This window comes from Heloderma suspectum, chromosome 7 (assembly GCF_057233095.1).
Source record: "Heloderma suspectum isolate Gila_16-S chromosome 7, 16-S_ref, whole genome shotgun sequence".
NCBI lineage: Eukaryota > Metazoa > Chordata > Lepidosauria > Squamata > Helodermatidae > Heloderma > Heloderma suspectum.
In genome coordinates, this window is record NC_139464.1 from 71,981,684 (window position 1) to 72,000,195 (window position 18,512).

Here is an 18,512-nt window from a genome sequence, read left to right on the forward strand (position 1 = left end):
AATGCAATAATAAGGAAGGGGACATGGTGTTCTTTTTCAGGAATCAACATGTTAAAGGGTGAGATTAAGAGTGTGTTATCTTGATGGGGATTATGGGAAACCCACTTACACAGCTGCTGCACTTTCTGCCGAGGAAGAGTCTCGCTCGTCTTCAGCTTTCGTGGAGAGAGAGCGCTGTTTCACATATTCTGGGATAAAATGGCTGGGGCTTGTTTTCTTTACTTGACATATTTGTTACATAGAACATTGCTCTAAGATAGTCTATCCTCCCATACCTCCTGATATCCAGTTCCCATTCGATCATGGGGCTTGTATTGGCCCCAGGAGCGTAGCCAAGTCATTTATAGTGTTAGAGGGGCCTAGAGATCCAAAATGCTTGCTTAAGTTCATTACTGGTGCAATTCCCATGCTAGTAAGCCTCTGAGCATGTGCAGATGAGTCAAAAGGCCGATAACAGCCTTCTCAGAACATTCTTCACTAACGAGGAGAATGTCTTATCACTGATGAGCCTGAGAAGCAGAGTTTGTTTACCTTAAAGCTACAGGTGGCTGTGCTTGAGAACCAAGTGCTGTTAGTTTATGTTGAGAATGAACACTAGGGGTGTGTGCTGCTGTTATGCTGCTTATTGCTAACCTGTATTGTATAAAACCCATTGTGCCCATTGGCTCGGAGACGGAGTTCAGAGAAGCTGTCTGATCCAACCATTGGGTATGCCTGCGTGGTGTAAGTTACCCAATACAGTACTCCTTGTAAGTAAATCTTTGAGTCTGATTTATCACTATCTTGGCACCTCTAAATTAAGAGTTCGAAGCCTACGGCCAGGGCGACACAGGGGTAGGTCAGCGCAGCGAGTGTCCACAAACTACATAGGTTACAAACCAAGCTTGATGTAAGCCAGGGCACATGGTTTAATATAGAGGTTTAGTAACTAAAAATTATTTATAGTATGCTTTTGAACTGTGGTGCTGGAGGAAAATTCTGAGAGTGCCTTGGACTGCAAGAAGATCAAACCAGTCCATCCTCCAGGAAATAAAGTCAGACTGCTCACTTGAGGGAAGGATATTAAAGGCAAAACTGAAGTACTTTGGCCACATAATGAGAAGACAGGACACCCTAGAGAAGATGCTGATGCTAGGGAAAGTGGAAGCCAAAAGGAAGAGGGGCCGATCAAGGGCAAGGTGGATGGATGATATTCTGGAGGTGACGGACTCAACCTTGGGGGAGCTGGGGGTGGCGACGGCCGACAGGAAGCTCTGGCGTGGGCTGGTCCATGAAGTCATGAAGAGTCGGAAGCAACTGACCGAATAAACAACAACAACAACATGGTTAGATATGTATTCTTGTGCAACACAGTCCTCTGTGTGTTTACTCAGAAGTAAGTGTGTACAATGGGACTTAATAAGAAATTTCTCTAGGATTGCAGCCTAACAGGGTACAGTACTCTGCGTATTTACTTGGAAATAAATTGTACTGGTTGCATCCTGATGTCAACATAAACCATGGTTTATTGTGATGGGAATAAGCCTAGCCACCCTCTGAGCTCACACGCTCCATAATCTTCGTCCTGTGTAGCTGTGAGGAGATCAGAAGCTTTTGCTCCCAATTTCAATTCACCACAATTTAGCATTACGTGAGAACCCTAATCTTAACAGTGGGTTGTTGAAACATGCCAGCTTCGTAAACCACATGAAGCTGGCTTGTTTCAAACAAACTATAGTTACAATTAACCATAGTTTGCTGGGTTCTGACAATTAATCAAAAACAGATGCAAAATATTCAGACTTCTTGCAGCCAAGCTGGGGGAGGTGAGTGCAAGAGCCTAGGGGGAGACTAGCTTCATTCCTGTCATGATAAACCATGGTTTATTGTGATGTTCAAACACAGCCACTGTTTTGAATAGGACTGTATGCTTAGACCTTATTTTCAAATATAAATACATGGGCAGAGCAATTCTATGCTCTCTGAAGGAGCACTCTGATATCCAATGCTCTTCTGGCAGATGCTCGGCAGAGCAGAAGGAGTGATGGAAGCAATTTTTGCCTCTTCATCCTCCTTCCTGTTGCTTTTCTCACTAGATGCACTTTTGTGTGTGTTTTGAGTCACAAGGATGGGGGCAGGGAGGTTGTGGATCCTTGGCCCCTCCCCTCCCTGGCTTCTTCCCCCTCATTTGCATCCTCACCTGAGGTCAGAGCTCCGACCTCAAGTAAGGAAGCCGCTGTGGTTCTTCCTGTGGCACTGCAAGGGGTGGGGGCAAGAATCCCCATTTGGATTTTCCCTTCTGAAGTCATAGCAATGGCTACAGCCTCAGAGGGGGTACTCCCTGTCAGGAATGAATCTGAGCGTGTGGAGATGTCTAGCAGCTCAGATTCAGAAGGGGAACAGCCAGAGCAGGGGGAGACTCCCTCCCTAGTGAGCTCAGATATAGTAAGGCCTTCTTCCCAAGACCTTGGTGCACAGATGGCTCAGCCTGAAGCCCCTCCCCTTTCCTCCTCCATGAGAACCCAGGTTTTGGAGGAGGAGGAGGAGGAGAGCGAGGGGCATGAGGGATGCTAGGGTCTGTCACGGAGTGAAGCAGGAAAAGTTAGAGGCGGAGCTTAGGCGCTCCACCAGGTTGGCTATGCATGAAAGCCTACGTAGGAGGGAGCCACCATAAGGGAGGGGCATTCCTCCGAAGCTAGCCTGGCCGAGAAGTTCTTGTTGGCAACTGGCTGGCAACTGCTGGCAACTTCTCCAACTTCCACTTTGGCTCCTCTATTGATATTGGTAACTGTGTGGATTAGGTGTTTCGTTGTAGTCTGAGAATTTCATAGAATGTGCATTTGTAAGGAAGCTAGTCCTTAACTAATAAGAGTAGTGAGCCTGAAGCCTGGTATCCTGGAGTGTGGTGATTGCGAATGGGGAGGATGAAGGAACATGACAGGCAGTCCCTCGAACACCCAGGAACCATAGGATTGCTCCCTAAGGCTACAGTCCAATGGACACCTATCGGAGAGTAAATCTAATTGAACTCAATAGGCCTTATTTGTAAGTAGACATGCATAGGATTGCACTGTAAAGCTAATCAATGTTATACTCTTTAATTTCCTTAAATTATCAGAAAGTTTATGAAACCCTAATGAGGATTACTTCTCCTTGGATGGATTTTCTGAAGGAGAAAGATATATAACTATGCTTATTGTAGCTGCTTTTCCACATACATTTTTCTATTAATTTCATTGGGTGACTTATTCATTTCAGGGTTGTACTTGGCTCACAAATTTTGTGTATAATTAAAAGTTGATGGTACTGAAAAAGAGCTTTGGGCTGAAGCTATGCAGGGTTGGAGCTTATATGTTTGGGAGATGTGCAGCATCTGATGATTAACACAACATCAAATGCTGATGATTAACACATCACATTTCCTTAGTTTGTACATGCCAGCAAAAGTAATTTCAATGCCTAGGTATCTATGAAAATTTATTGGATGAATTTGGAATGCATGTAGCGCGCTTTCCTATAATGTGCATAAAATCATACATTATGTTTTTATGGCAGCCTCGATATGGGAACCACTCACTGGAGATATTTCAGGACAAAAAGATTTAACGCATGAACTGGACCAGTTTCAAGGATGAAATAAATAAGATTTAACTGTCATGCATTTTTAATAACATATCCCCAAATAATTTAGAAAGAAAAGGAACAATGATCTTTCATTTATTCTTTTTAATTATGTTTCGGTTCCTTCGTGTCCATTGAACTGTTATATGTGTGGCAAATATATTCATGACTTTTTGATTTGTAGGCTAAATTTGCAATCCTATACCTACTTACATGGGAGCAAGCTCCATTTAATTCAATGGGACCTACTTTTAAGTAGACATGTATGTATAGGATTGCACTATAAATGTAGTTCTTATGACATCAGGGCTGGACCAGGTTCTTCATATTAGAGAAGATGGACAAAAGAGGCCAAGTGTGATGAACTTGGTTTCATATTGGGCAGCTTGCCATGACAGGGTTTTATTCTTAAAAGGACATGACTACATTTTGGGGAGCCAAAGCTTACAAACATTGTGAAGCTTATAGAGCTGTGGGAATGGCTGGACAGTTGACTTATTCGCTGCCTATTCGCTACCAGGGCAGGTTTATGGTATTACTACTAGCGTACAAAGCCCTAAACAACTTGGGACCAGGATACCTCAGCGAGGGCCTTCTTTACCAACCTGCCCAGTCACTGTGGAACCACCAGGAGGGCTTGCTCCTGGTGGTTTCACATGGACCTATGGCCCGGTTGGAGTCCACCAGGAAAAGAGCCTTCAGCGTGATGGTCCCCTTCCTGTGGAATTCCTTGCCTTTGGAGGTCAGGCAGGCACCAACATTGTGTTCTTTTGCTATTTCGAGAGGTCTTCCCTGAGTGACCTGCTGTGGTTTATTAAGTTCAGAATCTGTTCTTTTAAAATGTTATAATTGTTTCAATTATGGGGTCTTTATTCTTTTATCTTGTTGTTCACCGCTCTGAAATCTTTGATGTGGAGCGGTATATAAATATTGTAAATAAATAAGGTTAAGTTACCTGGCTTTAGGGCTGAGCTAGGGGATTATGGGAGGATTATGGGAGACGCTGTTTGTCCAACACATCTGGAGGGCCCCCGGCTACTGCTCCACTGACATCAGAGCCACCAGCCTCCACAGGCACCATTATCTTTGGTTCGGTGTCAGTTCCCTTCCCCAGACTCATTTGTCATCAGCAATTACTCCTAACCCAGAAACAAAGCTGCAGTGCCCATTCTCCCATTGGCTGGTCTGTTTTACAAAGGACAAACAGGCCAAATGGCTCTTGCCTAATTGGATGAAGAGTCCCAAAGGAAAGTGGGTTCCAGATTACGTTGCTGTAAAATGTGAAAAAGATGAATAAAAAAAAGGTTATAAATGTAAACAAAGAAGGCTTCAATCCTAAGTATACATAACTGGAAGCAAGCCCCACTGAAACACTAGAACTGACTTATGAGAAAGCAGAGTTAGGAATGAGTCACAAATAAAATAAAATATTCTGAAATACTTCCTGGAGCAGTGCATAGGTCAGGGGTTTGCTATCTTCACTTTATGCTTGCTGGATGGGGATAAGATTGCTGATAAGTCCACTTGCAGTGATGAAGCCTGAAGATTTGCAGGTGTTGTGAATCTACACATGTTGCAGCATGGTTGCATTGGCATAACTGTATTATCGGTATCGACACGACTGGCACAAGGGCCAAAATTGGGAAGAGTTTGGGATGTGAGAGGAATGGGGCTTTATCAAAAACCTATGCTTACTCAGAGGGTAGTGCCACTCTCATTACAGAATAATGTTACACCCAGAGGTTCCATAAATTAAAATACTCTCATTGCTCAGTGGAAAGCCCCAAATGGCTTTGTCTCCAACCCACAATCTTTGCTTTCCACTCCCACAGCCACAATAGATGACAAAAATATAACTAACTCAGCAGCCAGTTACACAGGGCTGGCCCAAGACGTTTTGCTGCCCAAGGCAAAGGACAAAATAGCACCTCTCTCCTATTCCATGCAAAAAAGCCGACCAGATGGGCAGCTTGAATTTTACTTCAATACTGGTGATGGAACAGTGTTTCCACTGCACCTGTGGGCACCAGCCTAGCACAGGGCAGGCCACAGGGTGCACACCTCTCTGTCCTCCAACATCTTGTCACCATTCCCCGCCCCCCAGCATCTGGCACTTGAGGTGGCTGCCTCACTCTGCCTAATGGTAGGGCCGGCCCTGCAATTAGAGCACATCACCAGAAGTATATAAATCTCAGCAAGAGAACACATCTCTTTTATCAAGCCACATGAGATGGGGCTACATCACTTTGTCTTCACTCCTAGAGAATGTAGAGCATCCAAATGGAAACTCTGAGACAGAGCTTTTGACACAAAAAGGAAACACTTGGGACAAACAGCCTGGCCTGGTAACAAATATAAGAACAGCATATTGCTAACACTTGTCTTCTCATAAGCCTTACTGGTGCTCTGTCTCATGACTCTAAATACAGGAATCTCTACTCCACTGCCAACTAGTTAGTGACCCTCATTTCAGGCTATTTTATTCTAGCTATCCCACAAGTTTACTCATAATATGCTAACTAAGACTGTAACCAGTGGGTTTATATCCATTTTTCCCATTATTTCTCTCCCCACCCTGCCTCTTAATTAATCATCTTGTTCTGTTATTTTCTGGTGTTCTTCCTTTTTGTAGCCTGTATATTCAAATTTATTTCAAAACCAACAAACACACATGACCATCCACTGCTGCAATTGTCCTTGGCTTGCAAGGACAAGCCATCCAGTGGTGCTAAATCTCCCAGCTCTCGGGACCATATGCCTGATTCCTAATTCTAGACTAGGGACCACATTTACAACACAGAACAATAACTTTCAGTATTAGTCCTCTGCTTGGGGGAGAATGGAGTCCAGTTCCTCTTTTCCTGTTAGGCAGGAATGTGGGAGAGAACTATTAAATTTGAGCTGTAATCTCCAGTGATGCAGTTAAGTAATTGTTGACTCTGGATGTAATGGTCTTATAGGGCCCTTCTCTTTACATGGTAATGTGTATTACTTCACTCACTTCAAATTGTGGTAAGCCAGCCCTGCTGAATTTCCCTGCTGTTGCCCATGCCCCAGGGCCAGCCCTACCATTAGGTAGAGTGAGGCAGTTGCCTCAGGCAGCAGATGCCAGGAGGTGGCAGCAAGGTGCTAGAGGAGAGAGCTGTGGGCCATGCTGCCTGCACTGCACTCCCTAAGCTAACCTGCTTTCTTCAGGTGTGGTAGAAGATGCTGTCCCATTGCCAATGCTGAAGAAAGATTCAACTGCCAGTCCATTGAGATGTTGTACATGGAATGGGACAGGCTGCCATCTTGTCCTTTGCCTCAGGCAGCAAAATGTTTGGAGCCAGCTGTGCTGCCCCCCTCCCTTATTCTGCTGTGTGAGGCCCCTGGACCTCTGCCCTAAAGTCCTACCATGATAGAACCAGTGTCATCCCTTCTCAAACAAGTTACTGTTGCTTCCATCACTGCTAGCACTGACCACCTATTTGATAGCTAGGAACATGACCAGTGCTGCATGACCATCTTTTATTAGGTTCAAGGCCTTTGTGACCGCTTTGGGTCACTGTGCTAGTTTTCCACTACACAGCTAATATTTGGTAGGTGGTGAAAATGTTAAACTGCAGGACTTCAGAGATGTCTCTCTCATATAGCCAGTTTTCTACTGATTTTGTGATGGCTATACAAAGCTAAAATAATTTTCTTTTCTTGCATGATTCATTTTTATGAGCAGGTCATATTCTGGTACTAATGCTCCACAGTAAAGTTTTATTGTTTAGCGTTAAGTTCATATCACATAAGAGTTCCCAGAGTGGCTATATAACAATAAAGGCAGCAGTGTACAGTGTTGTACTTGGGTTCTTGGTTCTAAGGGAAGCAAAAGCCGAGTGTAGTCAAACGCGTACCCTGGATTTTAGGAAAGTTGATTTTAATAAACTCAGAACAATGATCAGTAAGGTCCCATGGCAAGCAACACTAACGAGAAAAGGAGTCCAAGATGGGTGGGAGCTTTTAAAAAAGGAAATTCTCAAGGCACAATTACAAACAATTCCAACAAGAAGAAAAGGTGGAAGACAAGAGAAGAAGCCAATGTGGCTTCACAAACAGCTTAGGGATGACCTGAAAACAAAAAAGGACACATATAGGAAGTGGAAAGAAGGCCAAGTAACAAAGGAAGAGTACAGGCAGGTAGCACAGAATTGCAGGGATGGTGTCAGGAAGGCCAAAGCTGAGAACGAGCTGAGGTTAGCGAGGGATGCTAAAAACAACAAAAAGGCTTTCTTTAGCTATGTGCATAGTAAAAGGCAGAGGAAAGAAATGGTTGTTCCACTATTAAATAAGGACGGCAAAACGATAACACATGAAAAAGAAAAGGCAGAGGTGCTCAATTCTTACTTTGGCTCAGTCTTCTCCCAAAAGAGGGTCTATGACCCCCCTGGCAAAGGCGAAGTGCAGGCTGAAGGGGCAGGATTGCAGCTTGAGATCAATAGGCATATGGTCAAGGAACACCTAATTACTTTGAATGAGTTCACATCTCCAGGGCGAGATGAGCTGCATCCCAGAGTAATAAAGGAACTGGCAAAAGAACTCTCAGAACTGCTGTCTATTCTCTTTGAGAAATCATGGAGGATGGGGAAAGTGCCAGATGACTGGAGGAGGGCTAATGTTGTCCCTATCTTCAAAAAGGGTAAAAAGGAGGAACCTGGGAACTACAGACCAGTCATTCTGACATCAATCCCTGGGAAAATTCTGGAGCAGATGATAAAGCAATCCATCTGTAAGCACCTTGAAAACAATGCCGTGATTACTTGAAGCCAACATGGATTTGTCAAAAACAAGTCCTGCCAGACGAATCTGATCTCATTTTTTGATCAAGTCACCTCCCTTGTGGACCGTGGGAATGCTGTAGACATCATATACCTCGACTTCAGCAAAGCTTTCGACAAAGTGCCCCATGATATCCTGATGAGCAAACTAGCTCAAAGTGGGCTAGATGAAACAACGATCTGGTGGATCCACAGTTGGCTACAGAATCGGACTCAAAGAGTGCTTATCAATGGGACCTTCTCAAACTGGGGAGAGGTAATGAGTGGGGTACCGCAGGGCTCAGTCCTGGGCCCAGTGCTCTTCAACATTTTTATGAATAACTTGGAGGAGGAGGTGCAGAGAATGCTGATCAAATTTGCAGATGACACAAAATTGGGCGGGATAGCTAATACTTTGGAAGACAGAAACAAAATTCAAAGTGATCTGGATAGACTGGAGCGCTGGGCAGAAAACAACAGAATGAAATTTAATAGGGATAAATGCCAAGTTCTGCACTTAGGAAAAAGAAACCAAATGCACAGTTACAAGATGGGGCATATGTGGCTCAACAACACTACAAGCAAGAAGGCTCTTGGAATTCACAAGCTGAATATGAGCCAACAATGGGATGTGGCTGCAAAAAAGGCAAATGCTCTTTTGGGCTGCATTAATAGAAGCATAGCTTCCAAATCCCGGGAAGTACTTGTTCCCCTCTACTCAGCACTGGTTAGGCCTCATCTGGAGTACTGTGTCCAGTTCTGGGCACCACACTTTAAGAAGGATGCAGACAAACTGGAGAGGGTTCAGAGGAGGGCAACAAAGATGATCAGGGGACTGGAAACAAAGCCCTATGAAGAGAGACTGAAAGAACTGGGCATGTTGAGCCTTGAGAAGAGAAGACTGAGGGGAGATATGATAGCACTGTTCAAGTACTTGAAAAGTTGTCACAGTGAGGAAGGCCAGGATCTCTTCTCCATCATCCCAGACTGCAGGACATGGAATAATGGGCTCAAGTTACAGGAAGCCAGATTCCGGCTGAACATCAGGAAAAGCTTCCTGACAGTTAGAGCAATACGACAATGGAACCAATGACCTAGGGAGGTGGTGGGCTCTCCCACACTGGAGGCGTTCAAGATGAAGCTGGACAGCCATCTGTCAGGGATGCTGTGACTTGGATTCCTGCACTGAGCAGGAGGTTGGACTTGATGGCCTTGTAGACCCCTTCCAACCCTACTGTTCTATGATTCTAGTAGAGAAAGCCAGAGAAAAAACACATATCTAAGATTTTGCTCCTTGGCATCATAATGGACCATTTTTTAAGGCATTCAGAAAAAGGTCACACATTTTGTTGTCAGAATCCTTGAGTTACCGTAATGGAAGTAAAAATGACAGCCATGAAATTCTTAATGTGACTATTGCTACGATACACATATCCATTTCCCACTATGTCGCAAATAACACAATGCGTCCTTGTTAAATTCTTGACTTACATCATAATCCTAATAGCAGCTCCTATGTTTAAGATGGGCTAAGCATTGCTCTAGGTGTGCATCTAAAATGCAGTTCCCCAGTAATGTAGCTGTCGTACCTCATGCAGTTTCCCATTAACAGTCAAGTATCCCCCTTCCCCCACTCCCCTAATCAGCAAATGTATTATTTTTATGAGCATGTTTTGTAGCTGAAACTGATTAAACTGGGAAATGAGCTAATGAGTCACATCTCTAGGGGACCAGTTTCATATTCATATTTGATATCCTGCAGGTGAAAGAGATTTTTGATTGCTAACAGTTTGTTTGTTTGTTTGTTTGTTTATTCATTCATTTCATTTCTATACTGCCCAATAGCCAAAGCTCTCTGTGCAGTTCACAATAACAAAACAACACATAATAAAACAATATAAAATATATAAAATATATAAAATATATATTGTTTGCAATCTGAAGCCTTGGATGTGAACGGCATGATGCTCCTTGCTGTCTACCAGGGCCTGCCTTTGAAATCATGTGCACTCATGTTTTCAGTCCTGGGCCCAGTGCTCTCCTACATTTTTATTAATGACTTGGAGGAAGCGGTTCAGAGAGTGCTGATCACATTTGCAGATGGCACAAAATTGGGCGGGATAGCTAATACCCTGCTGGAAGACAGAAACAGAATTCAAAGTGATCTGGATAGACTGGAGCGCTGGGCAGAAAAACAACAGAATGAAATTTAATAGGGATAAATGCCAAGTTCTGCACCTAGGAAAAAGAAACCAAAAGCACAGTTACAAGATGGGGCATATGTGGCTCAACAACACTACAAGCAAGAAGGATCTTGAAATTGTTGTCGATCACAAGCTGGATATGAGCCAACAATGGGATGTGGCTGCAAAAAAGGCAAATGCTCTTTTGGGCTGCATCAATAGAAGCATAGCTTCCATATCCCATACTAGTTCCCCTCTACTCAGCACTGGTTAGGCCTCACCTGGAGTCCAGTGTCCAGTTCTGGGCACCACACGTTACGAAGGATGCAGACAAACTGGAGAGGGTTCAGAGGAGGGCAACAATGATGATCAGGGGACTGGAAACAAAGCCCTATGAAGAGAGACTGAAAGAACTGGGCATGTTGAGCCTTGAGAAGAGAAGGCTAAGGGGAGATATGATAGCGCTCTTCAAGTACTTGAAAGGTTGTCACAGAGAGGAAGGCCAGGATCTCTTCTCAATCATCCCAGAGTGCAGGACACGGAATAATGGGCTCAAGTTACAGGAAGCCAGATTCCGGCTGAACATCAGGAAAAACTTCCTGACTGTTAGGGCAATACAACAATGGAACCAATTACCTAGGGAGGTAGTGGGCTGTCCCACACTGGAGGCATTCAAGATGAGGCTGGACAGCCATCTGTCAGGGATGCTCTGACTTGGATTCCTGCATTGAGCAGGGGGTTGGACTTGATGGCCTTGTAGGCCCCTTCCAACCCTACTATTCTATAATTCTAATTTTTGTTTTCCTTTCCAGAGGAAAATGGAGAAGAAGAACAGACTTAAACGAACATACAATGGTTGTCATGCCATTAGTCAGGTAGTTATTTGGTGTCTCCTATGTAATGCTAGCAAACAGATCCAGCTTTGCATGGGCTGGAATAGCCCTTAGTTTTATACAGTGAAGACTTCAAGCAAACTTAAGGCTGGTCTGGAAGCTGGAGCTAGTGCAGAATGGAGCAGCTCAGCTGTTGTCAGGAGCTGCCCCTTTTCAGCATGCAACTCCTTTGCTGAGGGAACTGCACTGGATGCCTATTTGCTACCGGGCCAGGTTTAAGGTATTAGTACTAGTGTACAAAGCCCTAAACAGCTTGGGACCAGGATACCTCAGAGAGCGCCTCCTTCCTTAACAACCTGCCCAATCACTGAGTTCATCAGAGGGTGTTCCCTGGTGGTTCCACATGGACCCGTGGCCCGGATGGAGTCCACCAGGAAGAGAGCCTTCAGTGTGGTGGCCCCCTTCCTATGGAACTTCCTGCCTTTGGAGGTCAGGCAGGCACCAACGTTGTGTTCCTTCCGGTGCCTCCTGAAGACATTGTTATTTCAGGAAGCCTTCCTTGAATGACCAGCTGCAGTTTATTAAATCCGGTCTTATTGGAACTTGTTTCTTTTAAAATGTTTAAATTGTTTTAACATGGTCTTTTATTCTTTTATCCTTGCTGTTCACTGCTCCAAAATCTTTTGATGTAGAGCAGTACATAAATATTGCAAACAAACAAACAAACTAACAAACTTACACAGTTTTCAGAGCTGGACACATTGTTCCCACCCCATCTAAGTGAAGCCATGCTTTCTGGCACCCCTAGGCATGTCTTCTGCCATGGTGCACCCCCATAGCACCGTGAGGGAGGAGTTTGTCTGCTGCATTCCTCTGAGGGGGGTTGCCCCACAGCAGGGGAGGGGGAGCCATATAACTGTGCGCCTCAGCCTACTAATCTCCCCTGGCTTCAAACTGTATGGGCTGCAAAGCTATGTGCTAATGAGGGAAGTCTGCTCCTAGTGACTGAAGATGTTACTACATGGACACATTAAAATTAATTAAAATGTATTAATACAGTTCAAAAACAAAATAACTCTGAGGTGTACCCCGCTCCCCAGGGTCCCCTTAGTATGCATGCCAATTTTCCAGTGTCTAGGTTTCATGGTCTTGGTGCTATGGCGCTGATGGACAGACAAAAACACACACATATTATAGAATACCAAATACTACCAGTAGTATTTGGTCTCTGGAACTAAGACTTCGTCAAAACAGGGGCCCTCTTTTCATAAAGCAGTATATTCAGCTCCTTGAAAGCTGCCCCTTTAAAGGGGGCCATGTGCAGCCCTATGGGCACTTTATTTATTAAATTTATTAATCGCCTATCTGGCTGATCACTCAGCCACTCTGGGCGATGTACAACAATAAAAACAGTTCAAAACAATAACATTCAACATTAAAAACATCACATTTCTAAAATTACCCTAATCCACCCCAAATGCCTGCCTCTGAACAACCACGTTTTTAATGCATGGTGGTAGCTCATTAAAGAGGGAGCATGACGGAGTTCCCTAGGGAGAGAGTTCCACAGAGTGGGAGCCACCACAGAGAAGGCCCTCTCCCTTGTCCTCACAACCAGCCTAGGTGTCCTGGCTGATGAGACAGAGAGAACTGTGATCCTTCCTCTCTCTTGGCAATGTGAAAGAGGAAGGATGGCCCTCACATCTCACAGAGTGTTACCACTCCTTTCAAGTAAGCAATCCAGCCTGGTTGCTCTTTTGTGCTTTGCCAAGAGAAGGAGACATTGTGATTTTGCACTGTGATTTCCTGAGGAACACGGCACTTTGGTCGAAGGCTCTGCACACGTACCTCCCCAACCCTCACTTTTTGCTGTGGCAAAAATTAGCCCCATTACCATTTAGCACAGATCTGTCCATAATATACTAGAGTCGTTACTGATAGCATGACATCAGCCATAATAATACCGAGGTGACAGGAGTTATTTATACCCACAGTATTATTCAGGTTTTGAGTCAGGGTGCCTTAAGCTGTTTTTCTGCTCTAGGCAAAACTTAATTTTGTGCCTTTCCCCCTCTGCCATTTCACTGTGTGCTGGACAATATAACACTGGCATGCTAAAGGATGGGGTGTGTTCACCTATATGCTATTTTTATATTCAGTTCAGTAGCATGGGCAAGCTGAGAATGGGAGCAGAGCAAAGACGGATCTGAGAATGCACAGAGAAGCCCGGCCAGCCCATACAACTAGGGAATTGCACTTTAGCAATAGCAAGAAGCTATTAATGCCTGTTGTATAGTGATGGGGGAAAGTTCTTTCTTTTTTTTATTTTGTCTCTTGCATTCTGAGAACTACATTTCTTTTGACAATGGTGTATTTTTAAAAAGCTAAATACATGTGCCTTCTTTGTCAGTTTAAATTTTAATTATGCAAACTAATTAGATGCTGGAGGAATAACTTAGACAAGGTGAATTGTGTTGATTTAAGCTCTGCCTGCTTAATCCATCAAGATCTTTAAAAGTGCCAACTTTGGTCTTCGCTTGAGACAGCTGTTCACAGAAGGCCGTAAAATGCTCTTCCCCCCAGTGGGAAGGTTCATACGCCGTGATCGTTTATGAGCAGCATGCTTGTAAATGTGGCCTAATTGCTCCCACGGCAAGTGGGAGTGGCTAAACAAATCATGGACCTTCACGCTTAGGACCTAGCGTGACCTGGACCAGTGGAGGCTGGTGGCTCCGATGTCCGTGGGGTGGTGAATCTGCTCCGGGTTTTAGTCAGAACCAGTCAGAACTTTAAAGGAGCTATCCAAGGTGCAGAGCAGAGTATACACTACCTAAAATCTGCTTTCACAGGTCACATGGCACTTAAGACCGCCATACTTTGAGGTTGGGTGGGCAGACGCCAGCAAGTAGAACTGGACCTCATCAGCCTTGCAGGTGCTGCTCAGCCAGTGCTCCCCTGCTCAGGGACGTTTAATGGAAGCACTGAATTAAGCTCCTGTAGTTTACCCCAAACCTCTCCCCTCTCATCCACTATCAGGATATTGTGAAAGGTTAAAAGAGAGTTACCGCGATGTTGTGAATGGTTAAAACAGCACGGCTACTGAATGGGTAAAGCAGGCTACTGCATTATTGTGAATGGGAAAAGAGCACTACTGCGCTGTTGTGATTGGGAAAGCAGTACTACTGCAATATTGTGAATGGGAAAAGAGCGCTACTGTGAACGGTTAAAACAGGCTATAGATTGTGAATGGGAAAACAGCACGGCTACTGAATGGGTAAAGCAGGCTACTGCATTATTGTGAATGGGAAAAGAGCACTACTGCGCTGTTGTGATTGGGAAAGCAGTACTACTGCAATATTGTGAATGGGAAAAGAGCACTACTGCGCTGTTGTGATTGGGAAAGCAGTACTACTGCAATATTGTGAATGGGAAAAGAGCGCTACTGCGCTGTTGTGATTGGGAAAGCAGTACTACTGCATTATTGTGAATGGGAAAAGAGCACTACTGCGCTGTTGTGATTGGGAAAGCAGTACTACTGCATTATTGTGAATGGGAAAAGAGCACTACTGCGCTGTTGTGATTGGGAAAGCAGTACTACTGCATTATTGTGAATGGGAAAAGAGCACTACTGCGCTGTTGTGATTGGGAAAGCAGTACTACTGCAATATTGTGAATGGGAAAACAGCGCTACTGTGAACGGTTAAAACAGGCTATAGATTGTGAATGGGAAAACAGCACTGCTGCGATATTGCCAGTGGTTAAAACAGCACTACTAAGAAGCAGTAGGGAAAGGAAGCCTGTGTCCAAAAGCACCTTACTGCAAAAGGGGAAAAAGAGGGAATCGGAGGGGAAAAAGGGGTGGCCCTACCCATTGACCTATCACTGCCAGGTCACAGCCAGGTCACAGAAACACCCCAGGCATACCCAGGATTTAATGTGGGGGGGGGCACACTGTAGCAGAACAATGCACTAAAATGACTTTGTGAAAATGTGTGGTTTCCAGACGGAAGCTGCAGAGTCGCTGTAGATTGGTGACAGCATCATCAGTTACGAATGACCCCGATATGCTCTTGTTCCGCACTAAATCAGCCATGTAGATTGGGCCCTTGTTGGCTGATGAGTGGGATAAAAACGCTTAAAACAAACAAACAAACAAACAAACTGCAGAAACAAACTACAAAACCACCAATAATCCACGCAACCACAATAAACATCACAGAATTGCAGAGCACAACTTCCTACTCCAGGAACTTTCACAGAAGGGGAAACGTTTATCATAAAAGGGTCATTTTTAAAACAAATTCCATGAGAAGGGACAGTGAGCTCGGCAATCAGGTTTCCATAGGCAATGAGAGAGAAGGTGCTTCTTCAGGTAACCCAAAGACCCCAGGTTTTAACCATCTCAAATATTCTCTATGACCCTATTATTGTGTTTCAGTCTTAGTACTTTCCATTCAAGGGTGGCCTGACCATCAGGTAGGGTGGGGGGACCACCTCAGCTACAGATTTTGGTAGCAAAAAGAGACATCAAATGGTCAATTAATTAGTTTAATTGTTATTTGGGGCATTTCTATATGAGACTTTTATCCCACATTTTTACTTCTTCCAGATTCTTTGCAGGATTAAGGTTGGCTCCTTTACATGTGCTTTTTTCTGGGGGGGTTTCTTTCACTGCCTTTTAATATATTTCATTATACAGCCACTAGATGGTGCTGTGGTATAGCAGAGTTGTACAATTACAGGCTATAAATATAATGCCATTCAAAAAAATATTGCACTTTCCTCTATCTAAAAAACCTTGTGATAATGGTTGCAAAGCACAGGAGAGGCCCTGGAGGATAATGACATCATGTAAAGGACCTGCCAGCTACTGTGAATGAGCAATCCCCAATGCACAATAAAAACCTCATGTCGAAAGGCTTCTTTTCACCACCATAGCCGGGCATCATTTGTATTTTCTTCTTTGGGCAGCAAAATGCCTTGTGTAGTCTGTTTCTGTTTCTTTTAGCTTGACCCTTTGGCAATAGTTTCTGATTTCCAGATGGGGGTGTGTGTATATATAATATTCACCAATCATTGCTTTAATAAGTAAGACTTTCCTGTGTGTATATACTTGTTTCTGAATGTTTCAGTGGTGTACATTTTGATGCCAGAACAACCCACCACCCATGCCATCTGTTAAAAGCTACTTTTTAAATGAAGTTAAAGATAACGTGAAATGCATGTGATTGAGAAACTCTAAATTTAGAGCCTAGATTGTGTCTGCGTTGTCCTTTAAGATTTTCAAAGTGGCATCTTAATAGTAGCTTGCTGAGAAAGGGAAACAGGTCAGCTATATTCAACAGCACAGTGTATCATTGTTGGTCTGCCACTGCTACAGCTCATGACACAAATGGGTGTGCTGATGTCTATTCCATTAGACGTTCAATCGAGTGACAGGCTTTGCCAAAAAATAAGGATGCAACATTTGGCCTAGAATATGTTTGTATCTTATAGTCTTAAGTTGCACATCTTGGTGGGGATGACTCCGCCTGCACACAGACAGAGGGCTCCTAGCACTATCAGTCAGAAGGCATTGTGCCAAGCTAGGTACCTACCAAGGCCCACACCCCAGCAGGGGCCCACCGACAAGAGCCCCCCGGTGTTGCTCATCCTCTTCACCACTGCAGCCTGCTTGTTCACCTGCCTCTCGCTCTGGCCCAGACTGTGGAGGAGCAGCAGATGCCACAGCCTACTTGCTCACTGGCTCTTTCTCTCCCTGTCAAGCAAGCAAGTGCAAGCAAGGATGAGAAAGATGATGAGGAGTGAGAGCAGCTGGAGACCAGGGTGGTGAGAAGGTGGATTCACTCAGGGAGGGGCCCATTGACAGTGTCTTGCCTAAGGGCACTCAGAAACCTGGAGCCGGCACTGTGTGCAGCAATTGCAGCAACAGAAAAGATGGCAGAACTGGCGGGAAAATGTGAGAGGGCTAAGTGTGGAAGCTGTTGTCATCGGGATGCCCCATAAAGTTATGTGAATGAGGTAGAGTGATGGTGCTATAAAAGCCTCGTCTAAGCACCCCATCTCCCCCATTTAAATCATGCTTCCACCAGCCTGCCTGCCAAACCCATGTGAGGTTGGCTCTCCCCAAATGCCATCTTCCACAGAACAGCTGAGGGGCAGGCTTGGGGAGTGTGAACGTGATGGGGAGGAATCTGGAAGCATAGGCTTGGGCATGGGAACCCATGGCTGGCTACACATGGCCAGCTACACAGGCCTCTAAAGGCTGGATATGGCCTGCTGACTGCCCATGTGTGCTTTAGAGACTGAGAGCTCCCCCAATCATATCCCTTCCTTTAAAAAGAAGAAAACTGGCAAACATCAACCAGGCTACTCAAAACCAGTGCTCCTCCAGTTTGATTCTCTTATTTTATTTGTCTTGAAAAGATCTGCTATTCCTGTTCCCTCTTTTTCTTAAAAAAAAGATGAAGAAACCAACCATCCACAATAAGCCTATCCAACCATGCATTAAGATTATACAAACCCTCCAGATTATTATGTGGATAGTAGCACAGTCCTAAGTGTGTGTATGTCAGGGGAAGGGAGGGAAGTGGCTGATTGTCCCCCATTTCCAAATCCCAGTTGTCTCACTCCAGCCAGGGCAAATGGTGGTGCTGGTGGGTGAACTTACCTTGTTTTTTTTGGTGCTCTGTTTTGTTTTAAATCTCTCCCAATGGTTACAGTGGAAGGGAAAATGCCTAGATCAGCCTGAGACCTTGATTCAATAATCTTCAGCCAGCATCTCTACCAATCCTGTGCTCCTAGCTGCAAAATTTAACTTTAAAAATGAGATGTCAGGCTGACAAGCCTACAAAGGCCTCCTCTTCACTCCTCCCACTTCAAATTATTGCCAGGTTATTGGCCTAGGGCTGTTTTTTGTAGGAAATCTTAAGATGCATTTAAAAGACAAGGGGGAGAGGTTTGCAGATCTCCCAACCCACATACAGCAACAAGAAAACCAGTTGGCCCCATACACAAGTGTCCTAGGAAAATTGAGAAGCCTGATGCCTAATAAAAGAAAGCAACATTGGTGCAAATCCCCCAAACAAACCAGGGAAAGACGTTTCATATCC

General features: G+C 44.4%; 1 long non-coding RNA gene across 1 annotated transcript; it reads right to left on the reverse strand.

Moving 5' to 3' along the window:
- Positions 1-886: 886 nt before the first annotated feature.
- On the reverse strand, positions 887-18,280 carry LOC146339948 (uncharacterized). Its single transcript, XR_014784571.1, has 3 exons — positions 18,071-18,280; positions 16,998-17,158; positions 887-1,296 (listed from the first exon to the last, which is right to left on the reverse strand). It is a non-coding gene; the product is annotated as an uncharacterized LOC146339948 (long non-coding RNA).
- Between the last annotated feature and the right edge of the window lie 232 nt (positions 18,281-18,512).